General features: G+C 42.7%; 1 long non-coding RNA gene across 1 annotated transcript in view; it reads left to right on the plus strand.

The window, feature by feature from the left end:
* Window positions 1-20,564, plus strand: part of LOC144771612 (uncharacterized) — a 56,981-nt gene extending 36,417 nt beyond the window's left edge. The window contains exon 3 of the long non-coding RNA XR_013599390.1: window positions 19,188-20,564. This is a non-coding gene — a long non-coding RNA (uncharacterized LOC144771612). The remainder of the gene's footprint in view (window positions 1-19,187) is intronic.
* The last annotated feature ends 5,130 nt before the right edge of the window (window positions 20,565-25,694 follow it).

The following is a 25,694-nucleotide window of genomic DNA, read 5'->3' on the forward strand; positions in this document are numbered from 1 at the left end:
TCCAACTAAGCAAGTCACATCTGTTCTAAAAAAGCAGTGGTGGACCCAAATTACCTCAGACCTGTCACAAACCTTCCTTTCCTAGTTAAGACCTTGAGAAGTGTGTCCTACTACAACTCAACCAACTGATTGAAGAATTCAACTTCCACAACACATTCCAATTGGGTTGCAGGAAAGGCTGTGACACTGAAACTGCGATTCTCAATATCAAATGACATTCACAGATCATTAGATGAAGGTGACTCCTGCATCCTAATCCTCCTCCACATGTCAGCGGCATTTGATACAGCAAATCATCAAACTTTACTTGAGACACTAAATAACCTCACCAGTATCATGGGCACAGTCCTGAGACGGTTCTTGTCCTATCTGCAACATTGGTCTCAACAAATAAATATCAACAGTTGCCTCTAAAGGCCTGCTCCAGTTCCACAAGATGTACAACAAGCATCTATCCTCTCTCCAGCCCTATTTAATCTCTTCATGGAACCCCTTACAGTTATTCTAAATCGAGCAGGGGCCAAATATCACCTATACGCTGACAACACAACTCTATTACAAAATAACATCACCCAGAGATATCTGACATCTTAATACCACAATAAATAAGACAAACACCTGGTTAAACTCCGATCATCTGAAGCTGAACCCCAACAAGACTGACCTAGTAATCCTCTCTCTCTCAAAAAAACCCTCTATCAGTCCAAGAATGGGTCAAGAATTTGGACCCACTAAACTGTTCACATCAACAATTCAGCCAACGGGGCACTCTATACCCTAAAACATCTCAAGAGAATACAACTGTTTATCCCACCTGGAGATCTAAAGAATGTAGTGCAATCAATTGTCCTCTCAAAACTTGACTAGTAGATATCACGCATTCCTGCTCTCTCTATGTGACGCAGCGTAGCAAGTTGTTTTGCTGTGCTTCTCTGCATCACATCTTAAATCTGACCCCTGGTTTGGACAGCATGTGGCTGAAGTATGATCACAGTGCAAAGTGTTTTATGCCGAGTGGGAGATTATTAATAGTGTCCAGAGATATGCCCATTGATGAAGCTCAAAATCTTCCTTGTCTCAAGAAGTAAGGCACTTTTGTTAACACCTGATGAGGGGAAGGTAATTATGCACAACCTAATGACATTTAATCACATCTGAGCTCTTTTCTTCCAAAGCATGCTAACATTACTTTATAAATAATCATTTAAAGGTTTGTTCGTAGTAATTTCTGGAATTAGTAGTATTTCTGATTTGGTAATATTTATGGATTGGTAATTTCTGGAATTAGTAGTATTTCTGATTTGGTAGATTTTATGGATTAGTATTATGTCTCACGCCCAATGAAATTGACAGCCTTCTCAAATCTAATTTGTCCAACAACGGACTTCAACACGAGTCCAAAGGGAATAATTCAAACCATTCATTCTAACCCTAACAGAGAACCCTACCACAACCTCAGAGTCATAAATAACAATAACCTCAAGCGAGTGAACATCACCCAGACTCCTCCCCCCCCCCTTACTCTGGCTCCACTCAAATGCATACTACTCAATTGTAGGTCTGCTAGCAAACACGCCTCCGAGATCTTCAACCTCATTGAACAGAATGAGATAGATATCAATATCCTAACAGAAACTTGGCTCAACCCTTCGTCCACTCCAATTCTTGACCTCTTGGTGCCCCTCACCCACAACATAATTCTTCTTGACAGAGTTAAGAAGCTGGGTGGTGGCCTAGCTTGCATTCATCAGAGTACGCTTGCGGTCTTCCTTTCAGAGTCATCTCTGCCAGTAACTTGCGAATACCTTTGTCTCAACATCTCTATTAACACTCATCTGGTTTGCAAACTACACACATTCTATCACTCCCAAGCGACAATCTCCCCTTCATTGAACAATTAATAGAAATCATCTCTGGCAATGTGGACAGTCCAGTCCCACATCTACCTTGGGGTCTTTAACCTTCACTGGTCTAAAACTGATGATCAAGCAGTCTCATGCCTCAATCACTTCTTGCATGACCACAAATTGATTCAACATTGTGACCAGCCTACTCACATTAAAGGGGAAACCTTAAACCTCATCATCTCCAAAGTTCATACCATCTCATTGGATTCCATCATACCATGTGATTGGTCGGACCATCACACCATTTCCTTCCATATCAACTCTGAGGTTTATTAGAGTAAGACACAAAAAACCAAACCAAAGATTTGGAAAAGGGACCTCAGAGATATCAATACAGCTGACCTAGCAACCCACTGTAATCAGGCCCTCTCTCCCCAATTGGATATACTTGAAGTCCATGCTCTCACAGACTTCTACAACTCATGGATTCTTTGGCCCCACTACAATAATAAAATGCACCTGCAAAAATTTCTAAACCTTGGTTCAATGGCAACCTAAACTCGGAACATCGCAATCTAAGGGCCATAGAACGTTCCTGGAGAACCACTCCATCTGCGGACCATCTAAAAAACCTTAGAGCAGCAAGTGTTATGTGGGAATCTAGGACCCTAGTGTAATCTTTCCCGATTCATGCCCATATATAGGTATTACACACCCAGTCGTTATATAGGCATAAAACATCATTGCCTTATTTAGTTATAGCCTGTGCAGCCCTAATATGGCATGGCTACTTCCACTAAACTCCGAGAATCCACATTGATTTCGTGGTAAAACCAGCCTTCAGCAGTCAGGAACTTCCCCCTGCTTGAATACTAATTTATCCATGAAATCTGGGAGTTTTCAAGGAATTGAGGCACTAGTGACGATATTATGTCCAATCTTACGTCAGACTCGGCACCTTCAGGGGTATAAATATACCTATATTTGCCCAGTCAAACACACGGTGGTTTGAGAGCAGATCGACTAATTACTTGCCCGGCGCCCTGCTGCTGCAAGTGTTGAAGGAAGCCGACCCTCCAACTGACGCACCGAGAAATCCAGCTCCTGGGTTTCCAAGCTTCCCTTGCAGGTTGCTGGGAGATCGAGTCCCGAGAGAGAGATACCAGCCCTCTATCATCCTAAAACCAAGGTACGGAGCTGATGAGATCCCTAGAGAATTCTTGAACAGATTCTTGGCAGAGTAATACTAAAACTTAAACTACTCCTCACTTACTTCTTCCCTTGTACTAGGCTTAGGTTAGGTACACCGGGGTAGGCGTATGTTAGAAGCACCTGTTGAGTACTTTTAGCCACTATTTTATCACTGTATGTATTTTATGCATTTTATGTATTCTATGTTTATGGCTTAGAAACCATACCATGCTTTTACAGTACTATTTTATAATACTATTCGTATTATATGCATTGTACTTCTTAACTAGCATTTTAATTATAGCAGTGCATTTCTTATGCTTAAGAAATAAGACTGTTCAATAAATACTTTTATTGAAAACGCCCATCTCTCTATTTCTGAGCAACTCTGGTGAAACAAAGCATACACCTCTGACTGAGTGAAATAGCTATCTATTGTTTCCGCGACTCTAGAGATACGTTTTATTCTGGGGAAACAAAGTTGTCATGTTATATGGTTGTCAGAGACTAATCCCTTCTTGTTTATTCGAGGAAGTTTCTAGTGACATCTGAGCTAGCTGGCACTCACAATTAAGTCTAATATATTCGGCAGAGATGTAGTCTACATAAGTCCTACGTCTAAGCTGCAGGGTATATTATTCCAATGCGCAGAGCCTATAGGGAATATAGGAACTACGCTACACAAGAAGTGTGTATAACAAACAAATCAAGTCAGCTAAGGCGGAGTATTTCAGATCCCAACTTAACCAAGTGGTGAATCGACCCAAGAAACTGTTTGAATGGGTTGAACAACAATCGGTGGTAGTCCCTAACCGATCAGCCTCGGAAGTCAGACCTCCCTCATGTGATGATCTGGCTGCCTTTTATTTACTGAGAAAACAAGACTAAATAACATTGATCTGGAAGCCAGGAGGGCTCTATTGCTACCCAATGAACCTGCACCCCCACTGGCCGTACTAGACAAGACAGCACCATGTAGCTGGGGTATCAAGAACAAAGCTTCCTGGGACACCTTTACCCCCCTGAATGAAAATGATATCAAAAAGGTCCTTCGGAATATCAACCTATCTAATCCCTTCAGTGATCTGTTACCACCTACCACCTTCAAAGTAATTAAGGATGAAATCTCCCCCTTCTGAACAAAGATCGTCAAAGCGTCTCTGTCACAAGGCACGATCCCAGAATGCCTTTAAGAGGCTCAGGTAACACCTATAGTAATAAAAAAAAACACTGCCGACAGTATAGACCTTAACAACTCCCGACCTATCTCCAGAATCCCCACTGTAGCCAAACTCCTTGAAAAATGCGTCTAGTCACAACTATGTGCGCACATCTAAAATTTCCATCTCCTGGACCAACACCAATCTGGCTTTCGTAGTGGGCACAGCACTGAATCGGCTCTCACCCACGTGATGGATGACATCCTAAAAATGCTTGATCGAAATGAATCCTGCTTCCTTTTCCTCCTTGACCCTTCCTCCGCATTCTGGAGCATAGGATGGGCCTTTCTGGTCAGATGCTGCATTGGTTCTCATCCTTCCTGCAGCACAGGACCCAAAGAGTTAAAGCGAACCACTCACTCTCCCAGCCATCCCCAGTCAGCATGGGGGTTCCCCAAGGGTCCTCCTTATATCCCATTCTCTTCAATTTATATCTGGAACCATTAGCTAATGTTCTAAAATCCTTGGACATTCGCTTCCATATGTATGCAGACGACACCCAACTATATCTGAAAATTACTTTATCGGATGACATCACTTCACTCAACTCCACCCTACTGACTACCCAAAAATTGGTTAACTGCAAACCACCTCCTGCTAAACACCTCCAGAACAGAATTCCTCCTCATTTCTCCCCCGAAACATACTCCTAAAATCGACCTATGGATGAACCAACTCACCGCCTTCAACTGCTTCCGCCGCATTATTGACTCAGCTAAATCTCTATGAATTACCCTGGACAAGCATCTGAATATGAAGACTCACATTAGCAACGTGTGCAAGGGAGCTAACCACCGTCTGAGAACATTCAGGAATTTCAAACCTTTCCTACCTCAAGCACATTTCAAGCCAGTGGTCCAAGCGCTTGTTTTGCCGAGACTTGACTATGGCAGTGCCACGCTATGTGGCCTCCCCAAATACACTTTGGCCCCCCTTAAGGCTTCACTGAATGCTGCGGCCAGATTGATCATGGGCACCAAGCGAAATGCACACATCTCCGCGGTTCAAAAATCGCTAAACTGGCTAGCCTACGAAGCTAGGATTCAACTGAACATTGCCTGCCTATCACACAAACCCCTCCACTTAAAAATCCCCATCGACCTTGCACAAAAACTAGAACTATCCGGAGGGGGTAGACTAACAAGGAGTGCTAATTCCCTCCTCTTGAAACCACAGATCTTCTGCAAAAAGAGAACATTCCAACGAGCCTTCTGTGGCACTGCTCCTAAAATTTGGAACTCTCTTCCACCGGAAATTCGGAGGATCTCTTCCAAGGCTGCTTTCAAACTGGAAGTTCTTGCCTTAACATGAGGGGCAATTTTTAGCTCTAAGCGCATCGGACATACTATAGTATTGGTTATTTTTCCTGTATATGATCATTATTTTTATTTTGGTTATTATTCCTGTACATGATTATTGAATTTACTCCCCTTAAGTCATTATGCTCCATCGTCTAGCCCATTTTTCGTTCACCCAGGTATATAAATGATATGTTAGATATTCAACATTTGATTCAATGCCAATTAGACTCCCCATTTGACTCATGTTTTGATTATTGTTTTGGTACTGGTTATTATTCCTGTACATGATTATTGTACTTACTCCCCTTATGTCTCTATGCTCCATCGTATAGCCCATTCCTACTCGTTCACTCAGGTTTATAAATGAGCTGTTATGTGTGCATTATTTGATTTAATGCCTATTAGACTCCCCATGTAAGACTCATGTTTTGATTTTTTACCTTTGCCTCAAATTGTAAAGCGCTCTGATATCCTTCAGGATCAAGTTTGCGCTATATAAAACTTTATAAATAAATAAAATAAATAAATGGCAATTTATACCCTTCATTTTGTGGTGCTATGAGAAGTGCCCTTTTGTGGCATGATCAGCCCTATTATTTGACAGATGCTGCTGTGTTTGGCCGCTTTTTTTGCACTAGGAGCCTGCTAATGAGTCCCAATGTATGTCCTCTGACCCATAAAATCTGACAAAAATAGCATATTTAAGTTTCCATAAGGCCATAGAATATGGTATTGAAAATTAAATTTCACCTGTGTACTGCAGCCTTAGGTTTCAGCCCCACCATTGTAGCCTGACTGCTGCAGTTTAAACCTGCAGCATGACCTGACAAAATAAACCTCTTGAGAGTGGAAAAACCTTCCTTTTAAATATAAATAGCACTCCTATGTAGGCCTTGTAGCCCAAAAGATAGAGTACATGTTTATTTAAAGGTAGCCATGTAGTAATGTAATGTTTCTATGCCTGACAGTGAAAAGTCGCCCAAGAGCTCTTTTCACCTTAGAAAGCTCTGGTTGTACTATGAGGAAAAGTAGAGTTCAGATTAAAACATTAATATTGATATCACAGGTTTGGGATAAGCAAGGAAAATGTTTCAGCTACTACTTTTAATTCTTTTTTAAAGAAACATTTGAACGGTTAAGTTACATTTTTACTAAATATTTAAGAAAATATACTTTATAAAAAGTTACCTTTTCCCTACCTGAAGTTCCTGGTGGCTAATTTTTATTAACCTATCAACAGCTGCCTTGTCATTGCTTGATCTTAATAAGGGGTGTAAAACTGCTCCCAGAGCAGGACACATTTGCTGTGGCTGGGTGACAGGATGGGCTGGGTGTGGGCCTGATGGGCCATATTAGTCTAGGAAGGATTGCTGAGGAAGTTCCAAGAACTTCATTAACTTAAAAGGGGCAGAGGTGAAGCGTATCTACTCATTATTTAGTTTAGGGAAGCCTGAGGAAGAGAACACTTTGATCTTTAGTCCTTCTGTATCTGAATGGACCCTAGCCCAGTGGGCAGGGGAACTGGTACCAGAACATGTTTGGAATAATCTATAAAGAACAGACTGCTTATTTCTCTACATACACCCATTCCAGGCTCCCTGCAAGAGAAGAAGGCCTATGCCTTATTGAATTCCACCTAGAATAGTGCATTCTTGGTCCATGGTTCAGAAAAACAAACAGGATGTGCTGTTAATGTCAGTAGCTTAGTTATGAGTTGTACATATGTAACACACTCAAGTGTATCAACAGAATATCATGCTTTATCATTGACTAGAATCAATCAAAGGAAGGAGGAGAAAAAACACGGAGATAATGGATTATCTTTCTGAAATAGAACGACCCGGCATGCTGACCAAATACGCTGATTTTCAAAGTTACGCTGTATGTCCAAGCTCTAGCTATCCTTTTAATTGTACATCGGAAGTCTTTCTTTAAATACCAGAATAAAGATTTGATTGAATCAACTGGCGACTCTACTCTACGTCTTTTGCCGTCCACCTAATTTGAAAATATCCCTTTTGAAATTTCAGGGAGTTTCTTTCAGCAATGAAATGTTCTTTCCTGATGATGGTCTACATGACGACTGCATATTAGACCGAAACGTCGACTCTTCCATCATCTCCAAAAGCGTTGCGTTGTCACCAACATACGACCATTGTTTATTAATTATTTTTGGTTGTTTGTGATATTAACCAGGAGTTGATGAGTTAGCTGTGAACCGAAGGGTCACTGTTATCTATACCTCTGTTCTCAGCTTCTGCTTGAATTCATTTCTGTGTATTTGTCTCCCAAGATGGAAATTGATTGTCTCATTATTAAATATAAAAAATCTATTTCAGAAATATAATCCACTACCTCCGTGTTTTTTCTCCTCCTTCCTTTGATTGATTCTAGTCAATGATAAAGCGTGATATTCTGTTGATACACTTGAGTGTGTTACATATGTACAACTCATAACTAAGATTCATTTTTTTTAACTAAGTCCCTTGTAGCAGATTGTGACTTTAAATATTCAGTGCCCAAGCCTACAAGGGTTGATTGGGTTTCCCGTGCCTCTTACACGTTAATGTCAGTAGGGCTGCCCCTGAGAACTTTTTCCCTATTGGTTAGTGAAGAGCGGGAAGTCACTTGCGCCTCCCCAACAAATTACATCTTCACAGCTGACAGCTATTCCACATCACTTTAGAACACTTTCTGGAAATGTGGAAGAACAGAAAAATGATTGCTGCTATTGTTTGAGACCTGTGAGGAGACCTGAAGAGCTGGACCTGCTGCCACTTGTAACCAGGACATAGTAGTGAAACCCAAGGGCCAGTTGGATGACCTCCTGTGTGACTACAGGGACACAACAAGCTGGAAGAGGCTTTTTTACTGAGGTGCCCAGCTGACCAATAGCACCTTGTCCCTGCTCATGGCCTCTCTCACCCCTAAGTACTATAAAACTTTGACATGACCTTCCATGTACATCCTGCAGCCATGTACTGCTGAAAGATTCTGAGCTCCCAAAAAGAAGCAAAATATACACAAAGAAATCTTGACCAGCGAAAATGCAAAAGTATACGGCTAACAAGCAGAATTCTCTGGATGCAAAATCGGAACTTTTCCCACTCTGAGTTTTTTTATTACCAAACCAACGGCTTCAGCAGGACATCATCCAATGGTCATCTAGCTTTATGAGGACTTTCTTGGATACAGTCTGCAACCTTGCACCAGTGGAAAATGTTGTCTTCAATTTCAGAGACTAAGGGCTTGGTTATGAGTTGCGCAGAAAGGGTCCCACAGTCAAAACAGCATTGGATTTCAGGGCCGCCTACTTGGCGGGTCACCCCCTATTATGAAGCATGCGAGTGCCTAGATGAAAGACCGCCTCGGTACTGCCATCGCCTCCAGGAAATCTAGACTGCGTCAATGGCGGAATAGAGTAAAGCAGCTGTTGGAGGGCTGACCGACTTTTTCCCCCAGCCCAATCAAAATGTGCCTTCCCGCCAACAAGACTGTGATGGTCAACCCTCCACACCTGAGTTTGCGGAATGGAAGGGATATCAAGCACCAACTGACCTTGACTCACCTACACACTTCCTGTACTGCCATGGAGCCGATCCTACAAGTCCTGCCACTGCTGCTGCTGCTTGATGATGTCTAAAACCAACACTGTCATTGACGCAACTGATGGTAAGCCCCAGGTGTACCCGTTTCCATTGGCATGTCAGTTAACAGATGCACAGGACCTGTGTTTTTTTCAAATATCTTGGGCAACCGATAGTATAACCAACTGCAATGCATGTGTGGGTAACGTTGAAGTGCAAGATATCAAAATTAACACACCTGTAACAGCACTTGCTTCACATGTAGAAAATTGGTGGAAGCCACCTTTAAAAATGGACACATGCACAAAAGAGGATAAAAAATGTATGACAATTAATCACTTTCCAGGTGTGCATAGACATATATCTAAAGTGCACACATTAAAATATATGCAACACATATCATAGGGAGAAGTGCAGTGAAACATGATGTTGACATTGCTATAGACAAACTGTAACCTCCGCCATTTGAAATACCACCCAAATAAATGTCAGTCCCAAGTTAGAATCCTGCCACAGATCCATCCATGCAACATTTCCATTTCTCTGTGTGAATCCTGCACTGGATCCAAGGACAATAGATATAAACCTGTACATATTGAACATCAATCACGGTGAAATCATCTCCCATCAACTAGGTTGTGCAGGACATCACTATTAAGAGAAATGGCTGAGCATAAAATCTAGTGACCATCACATAGCATATCAACCTTTGCATGTACACAACAAAGCACACTGTAAATGTAAATGTTGTATAACCTGCCATAATGTGCAAACAAATACATATTTTACACAATCTAAGCTCTGCAACATTTCTAGGCACCCAACTATAGCTATGCAAAAGTAATGCCAGGACAAATGTGTTCAAATTTGAGCAAAATATGTATTTACAAAACAAGAGAATCTCTGTCTAGAACTGAAGGCAAATAGCCAATCCAGAAATAAACATTTCTGCTGTGCCAAGTGCTGTGCCACCAATCTTGCCTCAAAAGACACTGCTAGGGGAACCTACTCAGGAAGAGGCATCCTTTGGGCAAGGCAGTAACCTCATGGATGTTACTTGGGAGAGGGATAGTTGGGTTTTGGAGGGTTGTACTTCAGTTGGGAAGGGGTGGGTTGGTAAGAGGAAGAGGTGGATTTTTGTTTAGGAGGAGGAGCTTAGGAAGCAGTGGACTTTCGGTTAGAAGTTGGGGGTTGGGAAGAGGTAGAGGTGGACTTTCTTTTAGGATTGGTTGATTTGGAAGTGGAAGGAGTGGATCGACACTTGGAAGGGGCGTGTTGGGAAGTGGAAGGGGTGCATGGGTCTGCAATAGGGGTGAATTTGTATGTGCAAGGGGGTGTCTTGTGTGTGTGAGGGGTAGGATTATATTTGGAAGGAGTGGTTAGAGGTTTTTGAGGAGTGAGGGCAACGGAAAAGGTGGGTTCATCAGTGGGGAACTTGGCAGGTTGTTTGAGAAGGAGTGGGGGTCTTGCAGGTAGACGGGTCTGGTGTATGTACTGCAGGTATGGATGTTTCTTGTGTCTTATGTGCCTGTTGGGCACATGATTGTGAGTTTATTGGGTGTGTACTGTGAGATTTGTGTTTCTGGAGGGTGGTGTTGTGGATGTGAAGGGTGTGGATGTTGTGCATGTTGATTAGGGGTGGGCGATATACTCTGCTCCACGAGCCGAGTTTACAGAGTTTTTCCACTCTGTACTCCGCTTAGAATGTGGAGTTCAGCAAAAACTTTATCAACCTGCCGGATAAGAAAAATATACTGGCGCCAACAATTAGTCTCAGCAATCCCGCTGCGGGGGGCTTACTTGTGGCAACAATAGGGATCTTGGCCCCTAACAACACTCAGCAGCCAAGGGACTTCATCCCACAACCAGAAGTGCACCAGGAGGCTCCTTTGCAGAGTGGTTGAGAAAGGGGGTGGGGCCTCCAATGCAGTGGCGGCGGGTGACATTTGAAAATGGTGAGGCGTAAACGTTTGGGATGAGTGACCTGTGGTGAGTGGGCCTAGCGCGGGAGATCAACTGTTGTCAGGGGATTCTGTGGGGTTCTACCCCCAAGAACATTTTTAAATAAAGAGTCGCATATGGTAAATTTTTCAGCAAATTTGAGAAAGCAAGAAGTTAATAAGGCAATTAAAGATGTTCCTTTAATTAATCATAAAAATGGGGAATGTTAGAGCTGGGAATATCATTTGTAAAAGCTCCTTCTGCCACATTACATTTGTTGGTAAAATGCTAGCATTTATAATGTTGTAAATAACGATAGCTTTAGTATACCAACAGAAGGAAAGTCGTTTAAAAGAACATGGAAGACATGTGCCAGAAAATAAAGTGAATTTTTTTTTATTATGAGACCCTTCCAATGGAGTGCAACAATGAACACTTTGCACCAGTTAACTGGCTACCAAACTATACATTTCAGATGGCCAAATCTGACAGTGTGATTTCATCACATTACATGCCCTGGAGGTTCCATCACATGATATGAAATGCCATTAACTAGCTAGACCTATGGGTATCAAAGCGCTCTACAGGTTTTGTGAAGACGAAAGAAAAACATACAATACAGCATTTAGGTAGTCAACAGTCATAGTTTCACTACTTAAATTGTGTGATCTTGGGCACATCAACTCCTCACCATGACTCACACTTTTCCTATCTACCAAAACAATAATAAGAATGCTTTGAAATAGGCTAAACCACATTGATATCAATCCCTACACACTAAACAAGTGTCTTATCACCAGATACCCACAGTAGCTGCGCAATGCACACAAGTCACGAGCAGCAGAACCTGAAATTCGTTCTGTGCATTTTGAGAATTTTTAGATATGGTCTTGTGAGAGCAATGGTTGCCTCAGACTGAATAGTTGATTAAACAAAACTACTGAGTTCAATGATAATTTTTGGCATCCACTTGAATGAACTCATTCAAACATGTGTTAAACCATGACAAAAGTCCACCCCTGCGAATGCACACTTGACAGTGGGCCACCTTTGCGAAATTGTTATCTGAAGAGAGTGCTTAACCATTGCGTGCTGTCTTCAAAGTTATTGGAAATGTTTTTAAATGAAGGATTCCTTTCCATTGTTTACTTACCTGTGTGTTTCACTTTCTGCACGTCTTCAAGGGCTCCATTCGGTCTTTCAATTGCAGCACCAGGAACATGCTGGTCACGGCTGTATCAGGAGTGAGTCAGGTTAGAGCTGAGCTTTAACCCTCTTTTCACAAGACAAGACTCCTGATAGGGCCTAGGGTGATTTCGTCTCACTGCCTGTGCATGCATCCATTCTTAGACAAGCTGCGCTGCAAAGAGCATGCGCAGCAAGTTTATGGGTTGCGAATGTGTGAAGAGGGCTGAAATGAAATGCGCTCTTCACACATGCGCAAAACATGGACCTCAAGCAACCCCTGCCCCGTGTTGCTCCTCTGTGCCCTTCTGTCGACACCTGCACATTGTGCAGGTGTCAACGGAAGGGCACAGTGGAGCGACACAGGGCAGGCAGAAATAAAAGCAAAACGAACAGACAAATCTGTCCGTTCGTACGTTTGCATTTCTGGAGGCTTTTCTCTCCTCCTGCGTGCTGGTGATGGAAGATCGCCGCCTATGGACCAGCCGACACTGCTCCAATGACGTCTCAGCAATCCCGATCTGAAGGAAGTATGCATGGCAACAATAGGGGTTTTTGGCCCCCAAAGGTCCTTAGTAGCCAAGGAGACTTCATCTCCCAACGAGTCGTGCGCCAGGAGACCCCTTTGCAAAGTGGATGAGAAAGGGGAAAGGGCCTCCAACGATGTCCCAGCAATCCCGCTGTGGGGGACTTACTTGTGGCAACAATAGGGGTTATTGGCCTCCAATGACCCTCAGCAGCCAAGGGGACTTCATCCCCTAACCAGTAGTGCACCAGGAGGCCTGTTTGCAGAGTGGTTGAGAAAGGAGGCAGGTCCTCCAACAACGTCTCAACAATCCCGCTGTGGGGGACTTACTGGTGGCAACAATAGGGGTTCTTGGCCCCTAACGACCCTCAGCAGCCAAGGGACTTCATCCTCCAACCAGTAGTGCACCAGGAGGGCCCTTCGCAGAATGGTTGAGAAAGGGGACAGGCAATCAACAACATCTCAGCAATCCCCCTGTGGGGGACTTACTTGTGCCAACAATTTGGGTTCCTGGACCCCAACGACACTCAACAGCTAAGGGACTTCACCCCCAGCCAGTAGGGCACCAGGACGCCCCTCTGCAGAGTGGGTGAGAAAGGTGGTGAGGCCTCCAATGACGTCTTATCAATACCACTGTGGGGGACTTACTTGTGACAACAATATTGGTTCTTGGCACTCACCGACCTCTAGCAGCCAAGGGGACTTCATCCCCCAACCAGTAGTGCGCCAGGATTCCCCTTTGCAGAGTGGTTGAGAAAGAGAGTGGGGCCCCAGGCGACATTTCAGCAATCCCATTGTAGGGAACCTACTTGTGGCAACAATAGGGGTTCTTGACCCCCAACGACCCTCAGCAGCCAAGGAGTCTTCATTAATGGTGACTGAGCAATTCTTTGCCTGCTCACAAACTCAGCGGAATTTTGCAGAGTTTTTCAGCAACTCCTTAGCAACTCCAATTGGGGATTGTGGGTGTGGTTGTCTGTGCTTTGTGTGTAGATGTAATGGTGGTTGGGGGGTGCATGTGGGTGTGGTGTCATCTGCGCTATGTATGGATGTGATAGGGAGGGGAGTGTGTATGTGGGTGGGGTGTTTTCTGTGCTGTGTGTTGATGTGATGTGGGTATGGGCCTGTGGGTGTTGTGGTGTGTGTGGCATCTGTTTGTTTGTATGTGTGTACGTGTTTCTTCTGTGGTTTGTGTTTCTGTATAGATGTGCTTATTGGGTCTGTATGAATAGGTAAATGCACATGTGTGCATGTGTTTTGTGCAGGTTTGGGAATAGGGACCTCGTCATATGTCTACTCAGTGTCACAATAGTCCAATGAAAGCTGTACTGTAGCTTTGCTATGTCTCAAGTAGGATAGATAAATAGCCTGGACACATCCAGGGACAAATTAGTGGGAGACCATTGAAGGTTGTTGTGTCTCACTGAATATCTATGACAAAAAGTGGTGGTTTCAACTTTATCCTAATGGAATGGCACATCACACTATCATTTTTACTCTAACACCAATTGCCATTTCATACTAAGTGTAAACACTCACATATGATTCCTACTTTTCTACATGTAACTTCTTGACGCATGCATGTCCAATCTGGAAAAATCAAGATGTCAAGTCCACATTGTTGAATACTCCCACATAATTGGCATGTAACTATCAATATTGACAAATCACTGACGTCTACCAGTCCTGTCCTTCATTGCTTCATCATTTTGACATGACCAAGGACATTGAGTAATGCCTTACGGTATGTGTCACTCACTCACCAATGTGTACACAATCTTGTCTGGGTTTTCACATTAACTGTATTTCTCTCAAAGTTATTTGTGAGACTACAAACTGGCCTACACACACATATTTGTGAAGGAGTCAGACATCAACCTATGGAGACTTATAATCAGGTAAGAAAAAGTATTGCAAATGAAACAGCAACATTGAAATTTACATATTCCAACATGTAGGCACTAATACTGATGGCACCAGTGATGTGTGCACACTCATGTGTGTGTAGAGTTCCAAAATACCAATGGAAAATGTTGCTCAGTCACTGCATCAAAAGTGCCATGTATCATAGGTGACATGTACCAGTACACGAGAAACAGCAGTGAATGAGAATCAAATCTGACACAATAAAGAGCTGTGGCATGTTTTGTACAACTGTCACCCATAACATCAGACCTCATGAGGTGATTTAGCATTTTCAGTCATCCATGTGTCTTCTCAATACAGTACATTGGTAGTGGACAGGAATCTGATGGGTTCCCAGTCAAAAAGACAATAGGCTAAGCATCATCATGCATCTTCTACCATAGCTACACATTCAAGATTTCTTCTTGTGCATTGGACATGGCTCACCCTTAATGTTGCTGTGGAAATGTCTGTCTGTAACCAAAAAGAGGGTCATGCAGCATGTACAACTCTGGTCATGACTTACCCTTTTGTTGCTGCTGTTGGACCCTCAACTGCTCATCAAGCTCAGGCCAGACCATCGCAATAATGCAGGCCTTGGGGGTGGCAAGGGGGGTCTTTGGAAGGATAGCCTCATCTGGACCGCTGCGATCGTCCGGGTCCAGCACCTTAAGTCCTGTCATCTCTCATGGCAACGGACGGTACACTGCCTTTAGACCCTCAGGGTCCGCACCTTCCTGGTGATGGCTTTACAAATGGCCCACTTCTGATGGGTGCTGACCTGTGTATGGATACAAAAGAGGCAAGAAAAACATTGTTACTGAAACATTTTATGTATCTGTTTTGATTTCACACTATTTTACTACATCTACCATAAGCATAATTTGTAGGTTACCATACATCATGTTTAGTTTTTACATGCAGAGCACTCCAAATACACTAATACATACTTTTGTTGTGCGCTGCTGACTATCCTCATCCCTTGTCATGTCCTAAACTCAGTAAACCAGCCCAGTAACATCATCTAGCCCAGGGACCTCCTACATTTACTATGAAGTAGGCTGCTACGAAACAGGACAAAACATTGTAACTTAGTGAAGGTTCAACAACTTGTGCATTTTTAGGAGACACCTTCACGGCCTGCCACATTGACTTTATGCCTACGGCCCATAGGTTTGTGTACCATAGAATAGACTACATCTGATAACTAAGGACACTATGATAGGGCTGCCAAGTGTGCGAGTGAGAGCTTGCTCTCTGGGGTTGTGTGGACATGTGTGCCCATTAATTGGCTATCATACTACAGCTGATTGAGTCTGTGTGGTATGTACTAGCATCACACAACACACATTTTGCCAAATGTGGCACTGTTACAGGGATGAGATTAAAATACCACTATATGTCTTTTTGTATTGGGGGAATATAAAAGTGTAAAGGAATCTCCTATACACCACCTCATATTAGGTAACTATATATCTGCAATGGCTGTACGGTGCAAGCATGACTTATGGAACAGTGAAAAGTGACCTTTGTGAGTAAGGGGCTTGTTTTTAGGAAAGCACGCATTTTGAAAATGTAGGCAAATGGAATGAAGGCTCAACTCTAGAGGTTACCTCATTCACCATTACAGATGTAGGTCTTCATAAATCAAGCAGGGGTAGTATTGTTGGTCACAACTCAATTTGTTTTCATCCAAGGCTATACAGTTCAATATGATGGATTCAGTGTATCATTAGTATTGCCCGAGAGGCTCTGCCCCAGCCAGGCCCATGGTTTTGCCTGTGCACAGCTCATTGTTAGGCCTTGCTCTCTGCAGGCTGAGCATAATGATGTCAAATAAACAGGACATTTTCACCAATTAAAAATATCATTGTTACACTTGTGCCCATCTAATAAGTGACCTCAAGGATGTGTGCCACTCTTGAGGGGGCTGTGAGCTACTGATAGCTCCCAGACAACAGTTTGGAGATCCCTGGTCTGGGCTGAGTGATATGTCGGACTATACACATAGCTAATCAACATGCACACGCCCACATCCTCATTGGCTTTGGACAGAGTACATACACATCTTATGCTGTAATGGCTATCGATTTAGCAATATCTGATCTGTCTGAATACCACAGGTACCGTGAAATGTATACATGCATAGATGGCTACCTACACCGCAAGTAGAAATAGGGTTTTAACATTTCACACGGCCCAAGGGTGATGTTAGTTACACAATGCATCATGCTCAACAATCCCTAATTAGGGTGTACTATGGTAGGACCACAATATGTTATAACAATCACAAAACTCAAGTCTGGAACTCAGAAGCACATTGTAGCCTGGGGTGATGGAAATGGGGCAGTCAATCAGAGTAACATATGTATGTAAGATAGTTATCTATTCCTCTGGTGAGCCATGGAGCTGGCCATACAGGGAAATGATCTCATCTTCCAACAGCCCCGGCTCCTTTGCTGAGAAAGCAGTCGCCCTTTCAACTGCTTGGCCTGTATGACTGTTCCCAGAGCTGGCAAACAGCAGCAAAAGTGGAGAAGGTCTTGACAGCAGAAGTGTCAGGAGGCAAGTGAGCTATTATTCAAACCGCAGCATACATGTACGCGACATACACAGTCGTCAACCGAGACGAGCAAAGCCATTGGGCCTCCACTGCTACAATCACAAAAGTTAGCCTATGGCTGTATCCATCATGGAGTCAACCACCCATAGTGCAGTCCACTTCCACCAGCAGGGTCTGATTCCTAATGTTCAGTCTCTGAGGTCAGGCAGACACCATTTTAGTAGTTGAAACTACTGTGTTGGTGACTGTTAATTGTATTACCACCACTCCAAATGAGGCCTAACACATTGGTATATTGACACATACATTGTTATTTAAATTTGCAAAGACTTATCTTTTAAGTAATGTGTTACTGTTGTCAAACACTATATTTGCGCAGTGTAGTGTATAGCTCCATTGACAGTAATGTGTGAAAAATAGATTTCCCCAAAAAATGTAAGGTGTAAATAATACATTTGAGATGTATTATTTACACAGTTATTTTAGATACACATGTCAAGGTCACCATTGAGATTAGTGAAGGGTGAAAGATGTTAGGCTCATCCACTGAATAATGTTTATTGCTATCTGAACCAATTATATACTATCACATGCCTTTTTGCTTAATCTTCACATGTGTTACAGTGGGCATTGGGACAGATGGTAAGATTTGTTTTCACTGCACACAGAGGGAGATGACAGCCACCCATTTCTAGACCATTAGACCTTGGAAGAAAGGAATACCATCAAGATGTTTTGGTTGAATAGGCAAACCATACTGGATTTTTCTCATCAGTTGGAGCCTGATCTCCTGCCTCACAACACTAATCCCACATGCATCACACCAATTGTGAAACGTATGGCAGTACTGCATTTTCTAGCCACAGGTTCCTTTCAATACACTATGGCAATATCTGGTGGTATGTCACAACCTAGTTTCAGTGGTATACTACAAGAAGTGCTTTCGGCAATGATGAGACACTTTGCCAACTACATCCAGCTCCCCAGACATGAGGATTTAGCCAATGTGAAGGTTGACTTCTATGGATTCACTCACCTATCACATGTGGTTGGAGGCATTGATGAGACCCAAATTGCCTTAGTACCAACGCACACCAGGGAATACATTTACTGTAACTGAAGCACTTCCATTCTATCAATGTACCAGATCTGTATATCTCAAACATCTGTGCCCAGTTCCCTGGATCAGCCCCATCATTCCTTTGTAGTGCGGACGAGCACCATACACCAGCTGATGTCACAACTCCTACTGGAGAGGGCCTGACTTGTTGATAAGTATGCTCTGTCCAAACTTTGTCTGGGTAATGTCAAATAGTAAAATCTCAAAGGGTGTAATTTATTGTTGCACTTATGGCCGTCTTCCATCTAGGAGACTCAGCCTATCCCATCTGGCCATGGTTGTTGGCACATTTGAGGAATTCAACCAAGCCAGGGGAAGTCCATTTCAATGAAGCCCATGGAACGCCATTGCGGCCAGTGGAACAGGCCTTTAGGCTCCTGATGACCAGATTTAGATGTCTGGACAAAACTGGGGGAGCCCTCCTCTACTCACCCGGGAAGGTGTGTCAAATCACTGTGGCCTGCTACATGCCCAACAATATCGCCCTGGGATGGATCATCCCTTATATTGCACAGGATGGAGACGATGAAGTGCCACCGAGTGAGGATCCTGAAATGCCAAATGAAGATGATAGTGGTGTAGAGGAAGGAGTTGACTTGCGTCAGGATCAACTTCTTCCCATGAGTGTAAGTATTTCGTCAAATTTTATAACTTTGACTTTTACAGTAACTCTTGTGATGATGAGAGTAGTATGCAAAGGTGTAATCTGAGGAATGGCAAGCTCTCATAAATCCAGGCCAAAGGTGTTTGTTGAACAACGTACAGACACATGGTCATTTTGAGTCTGTTGGTCTGTTTTAGGTACCTTCACCATGTCATCTTCCTTTGTACAGTTCAGAGCTGTGACCTTTGCGGGTATATGATGCTGCTTGGAAATACAAAGGGGACATGGGTTGTTCCTGGGAATGAGAAACACAGACTTTGGGTGTACAAATCCTGTGGCAAGACACCTTGCACAGTGATAGGATGGAAGTTCTGAGGAATCGATAGACTTGTTCCCTGTCGTGTATTGGTCCTAAAGTAATATGAATGCCATCATGAGCTCCAACAAAATTTGATAGTCGAGCCAAATCATGCTAATCTCCCTTCACATTGGCTAAATCATTATTGTGCCTGTAGTGTATGTAGCTGTTGATGTGTCTCCTCATTGTAGGCCAATGTTCTTGTGGCACACCACCACTGAAATTTGGTTGTGACAATCCACCAGATACTAGAACAATGGACTGAAATGAACCTGTGATCGCAAAATGTAGTACTGACGTGTTTGTCTATTGGTGTTATTGATGTGGGATTCCTTTAGTGAGCTAGGCAATATGGCTCCAGTTGATGACATTGGTCAATTTTTATTTGACTATTCAATACGAAATTGTCTGATGTATTCCCCCTTCCATGTTGGTAAGGTCTGGAACTGAAAATGTGATAACTGGCACAGAATAGTGGTGTAATGTATGATTTGGTAAGTTTCTGACATAACGCCAGCCAATAGTTGGATACGATGGAATAAAGACGGTATTTGAGGACACACTTGTATGTATGTTTTGGTGAGACTTGGTTGTGAACCTTAGTTAAACATTGCGTATATGCAAAATATCCATGCTTACACAAGTTAATATTAGTGGCCTTCTAAAGTTCAGAAGGGAGATATGAGATATACTGCAGCAGGCAACGAGTTTCAGACTAGTGGATTGATTTACGTGAACAAGGAGAAGTAAAACATTGGGAAACACAAACAGGAAAACACCAAAGTTAAGAAGTCAGTCATAGTGAATGAAACCATACTTGTAGATGCCAAATTGTTTGAAGTAGAATGTCCAAAATGATACTGTCAAAGGTAAATGTGTCCAGAGATAGTCCATAGAGTGAATGTGTTATACGTACTGTAGGAAATTAGGTTTGAGGTGTCTTGGTGATGGTGGTAAAAGTCCTACCAATCGCACCTCCTGGAAATCTGCGTGGATGTCCCTGTCTGCCAGTGTGATGGGGATCCACAGCTCAAGGGATTGGGTTGTCAGCAAATGTGTCTTCCTCTGGTAGCATCTCCCTTCCTGTGGCTGCAGCAAATGTGGATGGCCCTGATATTGTTGAACCACAGGAAGAGGTTGAAGGTGGTGGAATAGCCCTGACCAGATGGGTGTGAATGTCATGCAGCGCCCCAATTAGGGAGCTCATGTTGGAGCTATGGGACTCAATGACGGTGTATATCCCTTTGCAACTGCTTCATCTCCTGGATCGCGGTCAGTACCTGGCCCATCATGCCTTGGGACTTATGATAGGCTCCCAAGACTTTGTCTATGGTGGCCTGGGTGTGAGTGACCCCAGTGGCCTCACTCTGCCAGCCAAGAGTATCCCTCACATGACCCCTACCCTCAGAAGTCGGTGCTCTTGGCCCAGGGTGCCCTATCTCACTGGATCCTGGCTCTTCTGTTGCTGGGTGGTGATTTCCACATCAGGATCCAGGACTGGGTGGCACACGATTGGTGTTACTGTGCTCGGAACAATAACATCAGAAAATACTCCTGTCCTTTCCCCGCCTGCCATGACAAGAAGATGGACGTTGCACCCCTGAAACAGACCAAAGTAACCCCCATACAGGTGGCTATGTGCTAACAACAAGACCTTGTCTCTAAAAGGGTGTCCTGAGGTGTGGGATAACTGCCAGAGCCCTGAAAGAAAAAAATACAAAGAGTGTGATCTTGCTGCCTTCACCGCCTGCCATGACGAGAAGATGGACATCGCACCCTCTAAAATGTTTTCAACTGAAATTTTGCGGAGGAAACCCAGCTAAATGAGGAAGTTATGATTTAACCTTTCCACCAGAGGACAAGCGCATGCATATATTTCCTAGATGGTTATGTATCTATGTAAAAACAATTGCCTACCATTAACACTAAGCAGGCACATAGCAGCAATTGCATTAACAATGGACCAGCAGCATTACATGTGAGGACACACAATTTGTACTGATTTTTGTAGTATTCCAAAGTAATACCCAGTCCATTACGGGGCTATGAGCAGAGAACCCCCGCCCACTCAACTGAAAGTATCCATAAAGAGTGTTCCTGATAAAGGTGGAAGCTAATTATACCCACCAAAAAGTAAGTTGACCAGATTGCCGGGAACCCCTAAAGGACAACACCAAAGGGGATTAAAATTGTAAGTTTTTCAGTCCACTATCCTGTCATCGGTGAATGCCATTCATGAATAGAACGTTCCCTCCATATTCTTTTGTGTGAGATTGTACTGATTGTGAGAGTGTGATATGTGAGGTGAGATTGTTTTGATGTGATGTCGATTTGCTTGGGGGGCATGTTTTTGTATTATAAGGGTGAACATTCATGTTTTTCTATGTATTGTATTTGTCAATAATATATTCTGTACAGTTTGATTATATACAACACTAAATAAAATGTCTATCACAAGTTTGTATACACTTCTATAAACAGAGATGCTATAAAAAGAGAAAAAGCTGAATAAAAATGTATATATTTTGTACATTTGTGCATGGTATGATTGATTGTTTTGGGACAGCCCGATTTGAGCCCTCTGCAGGCCACTGGATAAAAAGATATAGGTCTGACAGGAGTATTTTCTGATGTTATTGTTCCTTTTTCCCCCTGGCTCCTGGACCTAAAAAATATTTTTAAAGGGTACCTTTCTTGAGGAATTATGTTACTGTGCAAGGTACACAGGTTGTGGGGAATGAGGTCATCTGAGGTGTTTCAGCTGGGGTGGGAGGTGTTGTGGTGGGCCCAGTGAGGTTCACTGTTGCTGTCTGCCCAGGCTGACCAGATGGACCAGCACCGTCATCCTCATCCAGATCACCAGGTGCATCACCATCGCTGAAGGCTTGGTCCTGGGTTGAGTGGGTGTTTCTTCTGTAGCTGAGCTTTGGCCACGTGCTGGGCCAGATAGACCTGTTATAAAATAGAGAACATTGTTATTTGTGGAAGTGTGGTATCTACAGCCAAATCTTTTATAACACAGTAAACAGAAACCTAGCAAAACCAAAATAGGTAGAGATTACTTTTGTGATAAATGTCAGTGGCATTGAACTTGAGACATTTTGAGATTTTAAATAGATGTACTTGAATTATGCAGCTCATTAGATGTCTTAACATTTTGCATTTTAGATGAGGAAATAAACATGGCATCTGCCAAACATTTAAGCCAACACAGTGGAGAGGTGACGTGTAGTTGGCCATTCCAAGGCCTACCTGTGTACAAAATAGGCGATAAAACAACTTGGGGGTCGATTACGATGCAGCCCGGGCCGCATCTCGATTTACTTTCCGACCGCCGCATTACAGTGCTGGCGGTATAAAACTAAACCGGCCGGTCATTCTGGCTGGCTTCCGACGGGCTCAAGGAGCCCGTCAGCCAGTTGGAGGCCGGCCCGTAATCCCAAAGGATTGTCTTTCCGTCCTTGGGATTATGATGCACAGATTACTGGAGGGTTTACATGCTGGTCTTTCCGACATGGAAACCCTGCTAAAAAAAATGTGTTTGGGTACTCATAGCAGGGCCCCCTTGTGTGTGCGGCCTCTGGTTGTGGTAACAGTTATAAGTAACAGTACAGCCAAAAAAACAGTAAGGGAAAAAAGAAAATTGCTGAAAAAGGTGTGGAGAGTGATGAAGAGACGGAAAAAAAAACCTGCCTTCTCTGCACAAAGTGTTGCCTCAGAGTTGCTCTGGTGCAATGAAGCGGCAAAGGATGATGGTCTGAAATGTGTTGTGTTTTATAGTGTGATTTGCAGGTGTCTACATTTGGCCAAGGACATCAAGGGGTCGATTCCGATTCGGGAAAAAACGTTCCGAATAACCGTACTGAGCGTTTTTCACATACGAATCGTACCCTGCAACGTCCCCCGTACGTACGACGAAATACGATTCGTACCAGAAGCTGGACTCCGTACGAATCATACAGAGACCGTACGAATCAAATCCCCGTACGCCTAACCTAATGCAAAATTAATCTGTTGGAGGTAAGAAAATGAGGCCTTTCTATGCATTATGATCAGGCTGAGCACTAGGTGGTGCCTCAACTTAACAACCACAGAGAGCTTGGAGCGGAATCTTCTCTTTCTGCAACAAACCTTTCACTTTTATAGCATGCTGACTGTTCTGTAAGAGGGCAGGCATAGAGAAGCAGTCCAGAGCGAGCAGAGAGATTGCAGAAGCTGAGAGACGAAAGCACTGCCACTACCTGCCTGAGTCTCAGGGACTGAAGCAGGATAGATATTTTGGTCTTCTCGTACAGGAGAGTGCCAGTAGCCCCAATGGCCAATTCTTCATCCCCAGTGATACCTTTCTGACTCCTTACAGTACCCAATACACAGCTCCCTCCCTTTGCAGATGGGTGCTTTTGTATTTGTCAGAGGGAAGAGCAAACAGCAACATAGATTGTGAGTGTCAAGGATGGGGCCTGAAAAGAAAGGATTGCTTGTTTGTGAACCATGCACTGATGTGTGTGGGGGGAATGAGTGTGTATGTGTGACCTGCACTGATAGTTTTCTTTACACATTCAGTGGAACACTTGTTTACCCCACCTTTGTATTATAAGTTGACTCAATCCGTGCGTGGCCTTATTAGGGCTGTCTATATAGATTCAGCTTAACTTGGGGTGCTATGTAGGAGTGGGCTTGGAGCAAAAGGGGAAAGTGGAGATTAAGAGGGAAAGTGGAGAAAGACAAAACAAACCCATTTAGTGGGTTCCTGGTACAAAGGCGGTCCAAGCTAGGGGTGCTCTGGACAGAAGAGATCTACCAAAGTGAAGGAAAAAGAAGTCTATCTCAGAGTAAAAGGTTGAAACACCCAACTAAGGTAGGGCAGACCCTGTCTGAGTTGCTGCAACAATGAGGAGTAAGTATTTTCAATAAATTTCTTTGAGTCCTTAGTGATGTTAGGAAGGGAAGAAGAAAAGCAACAACAAGATGGAACTGGTGAAGAGAGTGCCAAACAGATGGGCCCAAACCCTTGAGACTTAAAGAGCGAATATTTTTCCTGGTGCAAGGGGAGAGACACCGATTATGGAGTCTTTTTGTGGGAGGGTCTAAGGAATTGTGTACACTATATACATTTACTGCGGCAGTGTGTACTTTTCCTCTGCTGCTACATGCACTCCACCTGATCTTTTTGTGTTGGATGATTGCTCACATTTGCACATGCTGGTTATTTTTGTGTGTCTGTGTGAGAAAATGTGCACTAACTGCATTGTCTTCTGTGGGAAATTGAAGTCTGTATTGCTGTTTCTTATATTGCAAATGTTCCGAGGTCTTAAGTAGGAACCGCCAAACACAGGATAACACAGTTCTACTTTTCATACTGCATTCAGGTACCTGAGGTCCCACATTTTTTATGGAAAAAAACTACGAGAACCACAATAAAATTAAAAACCAGAACTAGATGAACTACTGATTCCTGTCAAGTAATTGTGTGAGCAGAGTCTTCTCTACTGCTGCCTATGCTTCAATTGTTTTATAGTTGTTTTGAACTATCATTGTATTTGTACAACACCTACTACCCAAAGGTGCTTGTGGGCTAACTGTACTTCTGGTGCCTTTGCTGCTGCAGCTGTTGGTGCCGATGAGTGAGGGTGATTTCACTGCTTTTGCACACTCTTTTCTGTTTTGTGTGCAAAGTAACTTGCAATTTGTATGACTTTATATGTTTATAAAGTTTATACCTCTGTCTGTATGTGCATGAAATAGGACCTGATTGACAAAGCCAACTTACACTTTTGAGAAAATTACACTTTTCAGTAAGTTTACTACTTTTTGCTTATTCACAAATTCCAAGTGAAAGTTACTACTAAAGGAAAAAAGCAGTCATAAGTCCAGCACTACACATGTCCAACAACTAGAACTGCAACACCCTGCCGTGGAAAATAACAGAGGTAGGTAATTAAAATTAAATGTCTTTGAAAATAATGTTAAATTAAATTAAATTATTTAAAATAGTTAAAAATACTTAAAAAATATAATCCAATGTTAGTTAATATATCAAAATAGCACGTCATTATTTACCTGTGCATATTTTACTACGGTATTTTAAATTAAAAAATTAATGTATCAATTTTATAACTAAATTAATTTTAAATATAAATATCTATATTCACTTTTAATTTATGAAGGCATAGTATATTGTTTGGGGTGGCAATTTGTATTTACATTTCAGAAAAATAATGTACATTTAATTTAAGTATTTCAATTAATTAAAGCTTTATTTCAAAATGAAGTTGATAATGCTGTATTATTTATTGTTCTACACTTCAATATAAATATATAAAATTACATTATGTTAATATTTAAT

The sequence above is a fragment of the Lissotriton helveticus genome, chromosome 8 (assembly GCF_964261635.1).
Source record: "Lissotriton helveticus chromosome 8, aLisHel1.1, whole genome shotgun sequence".
NCBI lineage: Eukaryota > Metazoa > Chordata > Amphibia > Caudata > Salamandridae > Lissotriton > Lissotriton helveticus.